This window comes from Ovis canadensis, chromosome 13 (genome assembly GCF_042477335.2).
Source record: "Ovis canadensis isolate MfBH-ARS-UI-01 breed Bighorn chromosome 13, ARS-UI_OviCan_v2, whole genome shotgun sequence".
NCBI lineage: Eukaryota > Metazoa > Chordata > Mammalia > Artiodactyla > Bovidae > Ovis > Ovis canadensis.
In genome coordinates this window covers 87724712-87737617 of record NC_091257.1, presented here as the reverse complement: position 1 = coordinate 87737617, position 12906 = coordinate 87724712, and the positions used below count along the sequence as shown (strand labels likewise).

General features: G+C 45.7%; 1 pseudogene; it reads left to right on the top strand.

The window, feature by feature from the left end:
- Window positions 1-11841: 11841 nt before the first annotated feature.
- Window positions 11842-12141, top strand: LOC138416882 (DET1- and DDB1-associated protein 1 pseudogene; annotated as a pseudogene).
- The last annotated feature ends 765 nt before the right edge of the window (window positions 12142-12906 follow it).

Here is a 12906-nt window from a genome sequence, read left to right as displayed (position 1 = left end):
TAAATTTTTTTTCTGTTATTGCCAAGCTTTGCATGTCAAGGCTATATTCATTTTGCCTAATGAGTTGAGGGAGACTTTTGGTAACTGATTCAGCTGCTTAAATTATAATTGTATCATTATGTCATATTTTTCTCCAGTGAGTGTTGGAAAATTATATTTCTAGAAAGTTGCTCATTTTCTCTAACTTTTCAAATGTGTTAGTGTAAAGGTGTTTTAGTCTTATGGTTTTAAGAACTCTTCTTATCTATTATCCATTCTTTCTCTCTCTTTTTTAAATCAAGGTTTGTCTTTGTCATTAGACTATATTTTTCCTATATTATCTATGTTCTATTTTCTATATTCTCCTCTAATCTACAAATTTTCTATAGCAACTGGATTAAAAATTAATATTTTTAAAGAAAGGCAATTATAAATTATCTGGCAATTAGAAAGTATTTGGCAAATATTAGTAAAGCTAATATGTGAAAAATATTTTTGATCACATATCAGAGACTAGAGATTGAAGTAAGATAAAGACTTAATTTGTGCTCTCAAGGGACTCACAGCTGAATTGAGAAAGCAGACAAACAAATATTCAATTAAATAGTGTAGGAAACACAGTTCAGTTCAGTTCAGTCCAGTCGCTCAGTCGTGTCCGACTCTTTGCAACCCCATGAATCACAGCACACCAGGCCTCCCTGTCCATCACCAACTCCTGAAGTTCACTCAGACTCATGTCCATCGAGTCAGTGATGCCATCTAGCCATCTCATCCTCCGTCATCCCCTTCTCCTCCTGCCCCCAATCCCTCCCAGCATCAGAGTCTTTTCCAATGAGTCAACTCTTCACATCAGGTGGCCAGAGTCCTGGAGTTTCAGCTTTAGCATCATTCCTTCCAAAGAAATCCCAGGGCTGATCTCCTTCAGAATGGACTGGTTGGATCTCCTTGCAGTCCAAGGGACTCTCAAGAGTCTTCTCCAACACCACAGTTCAAAAGCATCAATTCTTCGGTGCTCAGCCTTCTTCACCGTCCAACTCTCACATTCATACATGACTACTGGAAAAACCATAGCCTTGACTAGATGGACCTTAGTCAGCAAAGTAATGTCTCTGCTTTTGAATATACTATCTAGGTTGGTCATAACTTTTCTTCCAAGGAGTAAGCGTCTTTTAATTTCATGGCTGCAATCACCATCTTCAGTGATTTTGGGGCACAAAAAAATAAAGTCTGACACTGTTTCCAAGAAACACAGTAGAGGTGAGAAGAAGAATGAGAATGGGAACACACAAAAGGGCTTCCTGAAGGAGGTGATGATGAACTGGGCATAGTAGGATATTTAGGAGTTAGGTAAGAAAAGAAATTGGGTATCTCTTGGTTCTACCCTTGAGCCCATCTTCAGTTGACTCAGCTTGAGAATATCTGCTTATGTTTCCCTCTTCTAAGGATAACAAGGCTCCACTTTGGGCCCAGACAGGCCTCTGGTCTATATTCTCCATCACCTGTAGTAGCCTTAGTGATATACAGGCTTGGGCAAATGAGAATAAATATAGAGTTTATTGGTACTTCTCATGTTGAAGAAGATATTTGACAAAGCCCCTTAGAGTAACAGCCACTCCCCAATTGCTGATGGTTTGTAAATAGGCCCAGCCTTAGAAGAAATATCAGAACAAGTACATTAAAATAAAAGATGTACAACTCTCTGATCACTCTCTTCCAATTCTCTTCCTTGGGGGTCTCAAGAAACTACTTGGGAGAAGCCTAAATTTCCTGGTCCAAAGATGTTCAGGAAAGTAGGGCTTGGAGTCGCTGAAACTGGACAGAGAGAAATCTGATTATGGCCATGAGAAATAAGAAGGGTTTCTCAGTCCTGGAATACTGAGAGCAACCACTCAGCTATGGACTCTCTGAAGAACCCCATTGAGCACGTACTATGTACTAAGTGTTTGACGTGTATTATTCACCTAATTCTCTCAGCCACCTGTGAAGTTGTCATTGTTAGCCTTCCCAGCTTACAGGTCAAGAAAGTGAAGCTCAGAAAGGTTAGGTGACTTCCCCTAAAGAACTCTGGACCTGAGATTCACACCCAGGCAACTTAGTTCCAGAACCCTTATGCACCATCTCATATGGGGTCATGTCTCCAATGCCTGGGAGAGAGCAGACCTTAGGAAACTAAAGAATGGGATGAGTGAAAAGCACAGATTACCATGAAGGCTAGTGAGCAACAAGAAAAATTGTTTTAGTACGGTGGTAAGTGAAAAACAAATAACAAAATGGTGGTGGTGGGGTGTGTGTGTCTGTGTGTGCGTGCGTACACATATGTGTTAACGAGGAAAGAGCATGAGGGAACTTTCTGGAGTGATCCTAATGTTTTGTATCTTGGGTTACAAAGGCATATGCAGTTGTCAAAACTCAGAGAATGTACATTTAAGATTTGTACAGAGCTTCCCTGATGGCTCAGTGGTAAAGAAACCATCTGCCAATGCAGGAGACACTGGCTTGATCCCTGATCTGGGAAGATCCCACCTGCTGCAGAGAGGCCAAGCCCGTGTGCTACAACTATTGAGCCTGCAGTCTAGAGCCCAGGAACTGCAACTCCTGAAGCCCGAGTGTCCTAGAGCCTGTGCTCGGCAACAAGAGGAGCCACTGCAATGAGAATCCCGCGCACTGCAACTAGAGAGTAGCCCCCGCTCTTTGCAACTAAAAAAATCCCCATGCAGCAACGGACCCAGCACAGCCAAAAATAAAAATGAATAAAAAAAACTACCTTTGTGAAACAACCAGTATGCACCACTCATTGGATTAGAGGCTAACTAAACAGCAGAAAAAATGTAACAGACTCTCAATAAAAGTTTGTTTAAAAAAAAAAGATTTGCTTGTTTCATTGCATGTAAATTTCAAATCAAGAGAAAAAATGTAAACAAATATCAGACTCTTATTAATTACACACATACTGATGTATTCCAAGGGAGTTAAAAGATGCCAGCATTTGAAATGTGTCCAAATAATAAGGACTGATGGATGAGTGGAGAAATGGCTGGATGGATAAATATGTAATAAAGCCGGAAAACGTAAGTCAATAGCCAAATTCAGGTGGTGGGCATACGGGTGTTGGCTGTAATATTCCTTCAGTATTGTTTACTAAACTGTTATGAAAAAGTATTGAAGGAAAAGATCTTGGTATATTGTGGTGGCAATTGTTTAAAGACCTTTTTTGTTTGCCTGCCGCTTTGCCTGCATCCTGCTATTTACGATGCTTTCCCCTTTAAAAGAATGGAGAGAGAGCCCTGCCTCCCACTCTTCCTTCCTTCCCTCCCTTCCTCCCTCATTTCATCCAGGAAATAGTGACTAAGTGCCAGTGCTGGGTTGGCAGCAAATCCCTTCTCAGGTTCCCCCTCCTCTATGCTGCTGCTCCCCTTTCCCCAAGCAGCACTGGCTACTCCCTCTGAGGAGCAACTGTCTTAGGCTCCAACTAAAGTGCATTTGGAGTTAGAAGGAGAGCATGGTACTTGGGAACACCACCATACCATCCACCTTGGAGTGAAAGAATCTGCCTTATCTTTGCATCCCCCACCCCAGGTCTTTGTCTGGCATGCAGTGGATCATACAGGACTGTCTAAGGAAAAGACAGAGAAAAAGTGTCCTGAATCCAGCAGGTAGAATTCTAGATGATTTTGCTTTCAAACTTTCTTTACTGGTGTCTGATTGCCTTTTGGATAAGGAGAACACACAGTTCGCCCAGGGGCCCCAGTGATGCTGACGACAAGCCTTTTTACCCATCAAGGGAGGACGAACCTGCTGGCTTTGCGACTTGCAGTGATATTCGTTTGCTTGGCTATTTGTTTATCATTGGCTTGTTTATTTTTCTTTTGTTTGCCAGATGATTCCTTTAAAATATCCAGAGAAGGAAACCACTATACATAAAGAAATTTGAATTTTTGAATGCCCGCTTCCCATCTGAAATGTCACTTGCACATTAAGTCTCTGTCCCTGAGTTGCTGTGGCAACCTCGGCAGCACTCTTTGCCTGGGGTGACAAAGGGGCCCTTTGTTAGCCGGGAGGCCAGGTCTGGGTGCAGGGACATCCTATTCAGCCCATCGTAACAAAGGAGCACACGTCCCCCTCTCTGAGCAGGGCAGCCGCCGGCCCGATTATGCCAGCACTGTTGACAACCTTCCCCTCTTCCTGGGGAGACCAGGAAAAGAAATCCCCTATTATTGGCATCTTTGAGCCAAAGTTGTTTTTTTCCCCCTTTTTCTCTCTGTGCTGCTCGCTGTACAAAAACCCCTGCAAAGGGCCCCACTCATGCTCTTGCAAAGAAAAAATACCAATTGTGAGGCCTCCCTGGAAGAAGGATGTGGTTCCCAATCTTAATTGAATCTCCTAAACTTGGTTATTAAATGGCAACTCCTGCAGCAGTGGGTGAGCAAATGGGTTCTTCAAATTTTAGCAAGCGGCCTGGCTCTGGCCCAGAAAAGACTGCTGGCCACCCTTGGATCTGCAGTGATCTCTATTCCCAAGAGCAAGGGGCTTGTGCTAAGGACAGGGGAGCACCCCTCACATACTCTGATCAGAGCTGGGGCTCAAGTGTGCCACTCAGCCTTGGACTCTCCTCGTCCCTCAAAGCTGAAACCCTGGAGAGGAGGTGGGGCTGGGCAGTACCTAGGGAGATGACTGAACTGGTCCTGTGAGAGCAAAGCTAGGAACCCAGCATCCTGACTTCCAGGCCTCGACTCTTCAAGGTCACTGGTGGGTGGAAAACAGCCCCAGACCCAGGCTACACTCACGGCCCTCTGTCTGCTGCCAGAGCCTTCTGCCTGCAGGTTAGGCTCAGTTGAAGCTCTTACAGCCTTTTTCATGTTCTCTATCACTGCTCCCATCAGCATCATTTTTCACATTCCTCTTTCTGATCCAGCGATGTATGTATTAATAGAAGCTAAGACTGGGGTCTCCACCAGAGCCAGACCTGTCTTATTCACTGTGCGGCAGCACAGTGCCTGGCATGCAAGGTGGACTCTGAAAGTATTTGTTGAACCAGTAGATCAAGAATGAGCGAATCTCTCAGTATGGATTCATCTCATTGTACCAACCACTCCTTGAGATCAAAGTCATCTTCCTCATTTAGCTCCATTCCTGCTGTCCTCTGTTGGCAGGTCCAGGGCTGGAGCAGACTATCTGGATGACAGACATGGTCCCTGCCCAACAAGGGCTGCATTCAGACAGTTGTGTGTGCAGACAGTGCAGTGGAGGACAGCGAGTGCCCAATACTGGAGGGACCCTGGGCTGCAGGAAGCAAGAAGGGAGGATGCAAGGAGTACAGAAAGACTTCCAGGCCGAGGACACTCCCAAACAAAGGAATGACCAGAGCTGGCTGAGCAAAGAACAATGCTTTGTTCATTTAAAACAGCAAAAGCAAAAAGACAGAGTGGTGAAGTATTAATAGTCCATGATATGTAATAGCTCCGTGAAGCTGGCAATAGGTAGAGAGTACAGAGCATGGCAGAGAGGCCTGGATACTGCTGGAGAGACAAAGCCAGAGGGAGGACCCTGTGAGTCAGGCTTAGGAGCTCAAAGCCAAGGCGACCATGGACAGTTGTACATGTTGTGCACTGTGTAAAGGCTGTGAGTAGAGTTGAAATTCAGCCTGCATTCTGTTGGCTAAGCCCAGTGGCCATGTCCAAATACTTCTACTTAAAAAGGCAGTAAGGTCAGTTTGTAAAAACATAAGTTACTCAGATGGCTATTCCCAGGGGTGGGCAACAGTGTCCTCAGTCCAAACTCCAGGCAGTGTTTGTTGAGGGGAGGGGGTGAAAAGTCCAAAGGAAGGCCAGGCAAGAATCAGGATAAATTAGCAGTTTCTCCAGTATCATTAGGGCCTACTTGGGTTGCCAGGAACATGCACACTCCAGTCCACCCAAATTTTCTAGCCTTCCACAACACAGGGTGAAGGTATTTGCAAAGGAGCAGTGAAAACTCTCAATCTCCAAGTCAATCCTAATTAAGAGAAGAGAAGGCAGGAGGGGATGGAGTATGCAAAAGGGTGGAGGCTCTGGTTTTTGAGGTCTCCATGGGATGGGGCTAGAGGAACTATGAGAAGGCTGCGGATGGTATAGTGAGGCCTGCCAGGTTTTAATTTAATACAGGGGAGTGGCAGCACTAAGGGAGAGACAGTCTCTAGGGTATGTCCTCAGCAGTGAGGGTAGGCTGTCCTTCAGAGAGAAGGTGGAGTCCAGGACCAGAAGACTGGGCTGTGAACTGGCTCCTGAGATGGGAGGGTGAAGCCTCAGGCCAGTAACTAGACCATGAGTTCCTCCAGGAAGGACGGGGTGGAATCTGCTTTGTGTTCCAGGTGCCCAGCCCTGCTTCTCATACGTGGTACATGAGCTATAAATATTTGTTCAATTAATGACTGAATTGATAACATCAATGACCCCAATATTCTGATTGTTACCTGTGAATATCTGAGAGGTTTGGAAGGGAAGGAAGCAGGGGAAGGTGTGCCAGAGGAAGCAAGTACACAGAGTCAGTGTCTCTTTTAGGGTAATGTTAGCTGCTATAACAAATACCCCCCCTCCCCCCCGCCTCAAGTATCAGTGGTTTAACCTCACTGTTACTCTTTGATTGACAGCTTTCCTCCATGTGGTGATTCAGGGATCCATGCTTCCTCTCTTTTAGGCTCCATCATACCCCAAGGGCCTTGGAGCCCTTTGCATTGAGCAGGCAGATAAAAGGCCAGGAGAAGGGAAAACTTTCAGCTACTTCATACAAACCCCAACCAGGAAGTAACCCATCACTTCCGCTCCCCTTCTCTGGATGAGAACTAGTCCACAGCTCACCCTGGATGCAAGGCAGGCTGGGAAATGTAGTTGGTGCCTGGAAAGACACTTTTTCAGAAATGGAAGGGGCACCCCTGATGTTTGGTTCATGGACACAGGAGGTGACACGGATATGAAGAAGGTGGGTACAGAGGTGTGGTCATGGCCAAGGACAAGAGCAGCCAGCAAGTGAGCCTTGGATTGAGCTCTCGGCCTTGCTTGAGATTCTAACTGGACCATACAGGTGAGTTTTGTGGGGGTGGGGATGGACCCTCTCATGCTGGATCCTCATGGAGTCTTGGGAAATAGAACTCACTAGCTCATGACCCCTTTTAGACCGATGAGGAAACAGGGCCTCAAAGACCTTCGCCAAAGTCAGAAGTCAGAACTAGAACCCAGGGCATCTGTTCCCAGTCTTGTGCTGACCCACCTAGTCCCCAACCTCTAAATCAGTCCCCCAGAACACGACTGAGATTTTCGTGTCATTTCAGAAAAACAGCCCAGCGCATCACTCTCTTCTGCCCGAGCTTGGAGAGAGCAGCCTGTGGCCATCAAGACTGAGTATTTGCTTTTACTGACAGCTGGGAGGAGGAGCCTTTATTGTCAGCCTCTGTGGGCAGGGCTTGGCCGAGCTCTCCCTGCTGGGTCAGGAATTCTTCCATTATTGCTCAGCAACTCGGTTACAAAATATAGGATCTTTGAACTTGTTTTTAAACACTATCAACTGAGCTCTGTGTTCGTTAATATCCCTTTGTCCTGAAACTGGACCCCAACACAAACATCTTTTCCATCAAAAATTCAAAGGGACCCTTTTTTTCCATCAAAAATTCAAAGTGACAGAGGATTAGATAGCAGTATTTATGATAAAATCCCCCACCCTCTTTTTTTTTTTTTTGGCCTAGCACCAAAAATCAAATGCCAAAAAGGCAACCCATCTCAGCTGCTTTGAAACTGGCTGTGTCAGTTCAAAGATTGTTTCACTGTGGACACTGTGTGACCCTGTGTTTGCGCCTCCATGAAATTAATAAGCAATGGAGATTCATGAGCCCTTTATCTCAGTGTCTCCCCCAGACCTGGCACACAGCAGGTTTAGGAAACAGGATGGAAACCCAAACCCTGGTTTTTCTCTGATCCCCGCTCCCCGAGAAGGCAGCGACTTAGAGTTGCTGAGAAATCTGTTATTCATGGTTTTCCACTTTAAACCCGTGTTCTCACGTTGCCTTAAAATGTGTCAACAAAGGCATGGGGAGTATTACCAGCAACCAGCACGGTGTGAATCAGAGCAAATGATCAATAAGTCATCTTTGAATGAATAAAGCAATTAAGTAATTAAGTCCCAAGACAGGCTTTCATACATCACATCATTTCCTGAAAACAAGGACATCAGGGTACCTCCTCTTTAGCAAAGGGAACTTACTGCAAACTGGAGGATTGGGGTGTGCAAAAATGACATTTCTGGGGCCTGTGACACTCCCCTCTGACCTCAGATCCTACCCACCTATGGCTTCCATCCCCACATCTTCTTCTTCTCCAATCCCATTCCTCATGTTGCTCACAACGTCCACATGTCCCCCCATCTACCCTCAGGCTGCACACCCCTTACCCCCTACCCACCAGTTCTAGCTGCTCACCCTCCAGGGTGGATGCCCAGGATGGCTTCAAGTTCCCTGGGATTAGCCTCAGGGAAAGAGGACTTGGATGACTCCTCCTGGTCCCCATGGCCACCCCTTTGGTGGGGATGGAACAGGAGGATCCAGGGGGGCCTCTGGGTGGAGGAGTGGGGTTCTTTCAGCTCCTGGGTTCTTTTCAACCTCCCCATGGCCCAGCCTACCCACCTGGAAGATGAGGTGGAAACCTACTGGAGGAAGGGCCAATAGAGTCTAAGGCAGTCAACCTAAGCATTTATTTAACCCTCAACTTTAACCTCAAAATTAATCCTAATGGTATTAACCCCTTCTCTCGTAGATGTTTTAAAGTTTTTCTTCCACATTAGTGTTTGTCTTTTAGCTTCAAGCCTTCTTTTGCTGTATAGAAATGTCATCTAAAAACAACAACAAACTAAAAGAGAAATCTGTTTTCTTGCAATTAAACCTATCAATCTTTTCCTTTCGTTTTTCTAAAAGATCACTAAAATGTTCTCTTGAATTTTTTTATGCTGTATGGATTTAAGGATTGCTTCCTCCCCCGACCCTTTTCATCTTTGATTTATCTCTGCAGTTTATTTTGGAGTAAGACCTGAGGATAGTTTTTAACTTAAATTTGTATCCCAAGGGTAAGCCAGTTTAGATAGGATTTAATAAATAATTCATCATTTCTTCCCCAAATGTGAAATACTCACTTCATTATATGACAATAGCCATGGACTCTTGAGTCTATATTTTCATTCTGGGGCCTCTTCAATTCAACACCCCATCTCTTTTACTGGCAACATGTTTTATGAATGGGTGAGTCCCACTCGTGCTTCCTTTTCAGGAAAGGCTCTATTCTTTCACACCTAATGGTCAAAATTCATAATAACTGTTAAATTCCCATCAATTTGAGGGAGACGTTTTTATTGGGATTACCTTGAATTAATGACTAATCTAAGAGGACTTCCCTGGTGGGCCCAGTGGTTAACACTCTGAGCTTCCACTGCATGGGGTGGGATCCAACCCCTGATGGTGGACTAAGATCCTGCATGCCATGTGATGTGGCCAAAAATTTTTTTTTAATTTTTTAAAATAAAGACTAATCTAAGAAGAAGGTACATCCTTTCTATACCAATACTTCCTATTCAGGATAGGAAGCCCTATTATGTACTTATTATTATATTGATTAAAGTCCTATTTTATATCCTTGAGTGGATTTTCTCTTTGTCATTCTTTCATTATTCTCTCCATATTAAACCATTTTCTGATCTTGTTTTCAGGAACCCTCCTTGATGCACTGTTCTGTTTTGACTCCCAGGACATCACATGCCCTTTCTTTTCCTCCTACCTCCCAAATGGCTCCTTCATGGAATCTTTTGCTCACTCCTTCCCGGCTCTCAGACTTCTCAAATGGGCCCTGGAGCTCAGACTTAGAATTCTCAAGGATTCTCCTAAATAAGTGAGTACTTAAGTGATAGATATCTTTGTGCTGGGATTTCCCTGGTGATCCAGTGGTTAAGAATCTGCCTTCCAATTCAGGAACACAGGGTTTGATCCCTGGTCAGGGAACTAAGATCCCACTTGCCGCAAGGCAGTGGAGCCTGGACACTGCAACTACTGATACTACATGTCTTAAAAAAATAAAATCTTTTTACAAACGGGCTTCCCATGGCTTGAGTATTTTTCTCTTTATGATTCCCCTCCAGTGGGAAACACTGAGCAAAAGAGCCATGTAGGGTAGATTTCCTTATCACGTCAGTGCTGACCATGGTTACCTTACAGGGTTATCTTGGCTCAGAGCAGAGAGCTTTGAGATGCTGGGATAAGAAAGCTACCTTGTCTTTGAGTTAAGCTTCCATGTTCATCTATGAGAATAGTAATCTCGATTTGAAATGCCAATGCAGGAGCTACATTTAGAAGGAAATTATGGTAGACTGCAAAAGTGGCCCCTCCTCTACATGCAGAAGAATGATTTCTAAACTCATCAGTTCTGGGGTCAAAAATCTATTCATACTGTTTATAGTGTGGCCTTGGGGAAAGTAACACCTTCTGAACCTCTGTTTCCTGGTTAGTAAAAAAGGCAGTAATGTGTAGTTGTTGTGGGCAGTTCATTCATTCATTTGACAAACATGTACAGAGTGCCTGTCATGCACCTGGTGTTGTTTTTAACACTGGGAACACAGCATGTTTGATAAAACAGACAAGCACTCATACCTTCTTGGGACTTACATTCTAGGAAAGAACAGACAATAACAAATTATCAGAGCTAGTATAAATGCTAAAAAGAAAAACAAAAAAATAGGAAATGAGATGGAGTGAAGGGCTTGCATTTGAGGCAGAAAGGACTCTTGTTAAGGTGACATTTGACTGGAGCAAGTCAAGGGTGAAAGAAGCAAGATCATTTAGGTGCTAGAGTGATTATTGAGGAGAGAGGTAATGGCGGCTTAGGATGGGCAGCCATGAAGATGGTAAAGATACTGTACCCTGAGTGTGTGTGTGTGTGTGTGTGTGTGTGTGTGTGTGCGCGCGTGCAGGTATTCAGTCATTCAGTCATGTCTGATTCTGCAGTCTCGTGGACTGTAGCCTGCCAGGCTCCTCTGTCCATGGGATTTTTCAGGCAAGAATATAGGAGTGGGTTGTCATTTCCTCCTCCAGGGGATCTTCCTGACCCAGGGATCAAACCTGCATCTCCTGTGTCTCCTGCACTGCAGGTGGATTCTATACCGCTGAGCCTTGGGGAGGTGGAGGAGAAGATGTAGTAAGGACTAGAAGGTTCAGCCTGCAAAAGTATAAGAATTGAGTTACTATTGAGATTGAGAGTGGAACAGGCATGGGGGAGATAAGGAGCTGCTGGAACAAATTCACTGGAGAAGTCTGTTCACTTTCAGGTGCAGAGAGCAGGCAGGTAGGTGGATGTATGAGTCTGGAGCTCACGGAAGTAGCCCAGGCTAGCAGTACAAATCCAAGCTTAAATAAGAGAATCAGAAAAAGTGTTTGGACCCCTGTGAATCTCAGAAAGACGACAGACAGGTCCATGCCCAGCTGACTCCCTGCTAACTTGAACGTATCAACGTGCGCAATTTAAACTGATGCCTCTGTAAAATCACCCACTTTTTACACGTCACAGTCCTTTAGAGTCTCTCATGAATGGGTGTGAGCAGTGCCATCAGGAGGACCTTCAGAGCTCTCCTCAAACACTCAATCCCCAGTTAATCATGCCCTTGCCAGGATTCCAGCTCAACTGGTCAGGTCTTCATTCTATAAAAGCTCCCCACGTGGTTTCTGTGGACACCCAAGTACCATCCACTGGTCAGAACCTTGGGTGCTAAACTCATAATGCCAAGAATTTTGTAAAAGTGGCGGGGCGGGGGCGTTACTGGGGCCAAGAAGGCGGCTGCGGTGGCGGCAGCTGAGGAAACAAGATGGCAGATTTTCTGAAAGCACTGCCTGTTTACAACAAAAGCGATTTTAGTAGATTTCATGCCGACTCTGGGTGCAAAGCCTTGAACCGACGTCCCTCAGTCTCCCTGCCCACTCGGGAGTACCCGTCTGAACAGATCATCGTGACAGAAAAAACATTCTTTTGGGCTTCCTACATCAGCAATGGGACAGAAAGAATGCCGCCAAGACAGACCTGGAGCCAGTGGACCCGGAAGATGAGAGCTCGGCATCCCGCGCCCCGCAAGGTTGCACGGACTACAGCCCCCGACGAGGGGGCTTAAAACTCACGAGGACACTTAAAACTCACGCTCCCCCACGGGCGCCTCCTGTCTTGTCTGCTCCTCGCCCACCTGAATTGTGGTAGCTCCCCCGACCCCCACCCCACCCCACCCCACCCCACCCCACCCCACCCCACCCCCACCCCACCCCACCCCACCCCACCCCCACCCCCACCCCCACCCCTCCAGAGGCCCACCACGCTGCTTCCACACCGCCTCCAACCTCATAGGAGCCAATGTATTTATTTTCCTTGAGTTTTTATTTATGCTGGTAAACTGTACCAGGTGATGGTTACAGGGGATGTCAGACCAAGTAGTGTGATGTCAGTAGATGCTTAAAAAATAAATATTGTTACTCACCTCCTCACCCCCACCCCCGTCCAGTTCTCCTTCCTCCTCTTGCCCCCCAGTTCTCTGGAAAACTGGAACGTGTCTATGAGGGTCTAGAGCCGGAACCCTGCTGGGCTGGCCAGCAAAGGTGGGGGGGCCCTTCTCCCAGCCCCTCCTCCCAGTCCAGGCCTTACAGACTTTGCCTTGTCTCAAGTTCCACTGGGACCTATTCTGTGCCCAGACTTTGCTCTAAGACTGAGTAAGGGGGGAGAAGTCAGCCCTTCTGGATCTTTCTCTTAAGTCATTTTATCATGGACTAGTGCGTGCTCCATGTCCACCCCAGTAAAAGGATCTTTCCTGAAAAACAAAGAGAGAAGGGAGGAAAGAAATATCCAAGTAATAAAGGTGGGTGTGCTTATCCTCTCTTCCCAGGTGGCA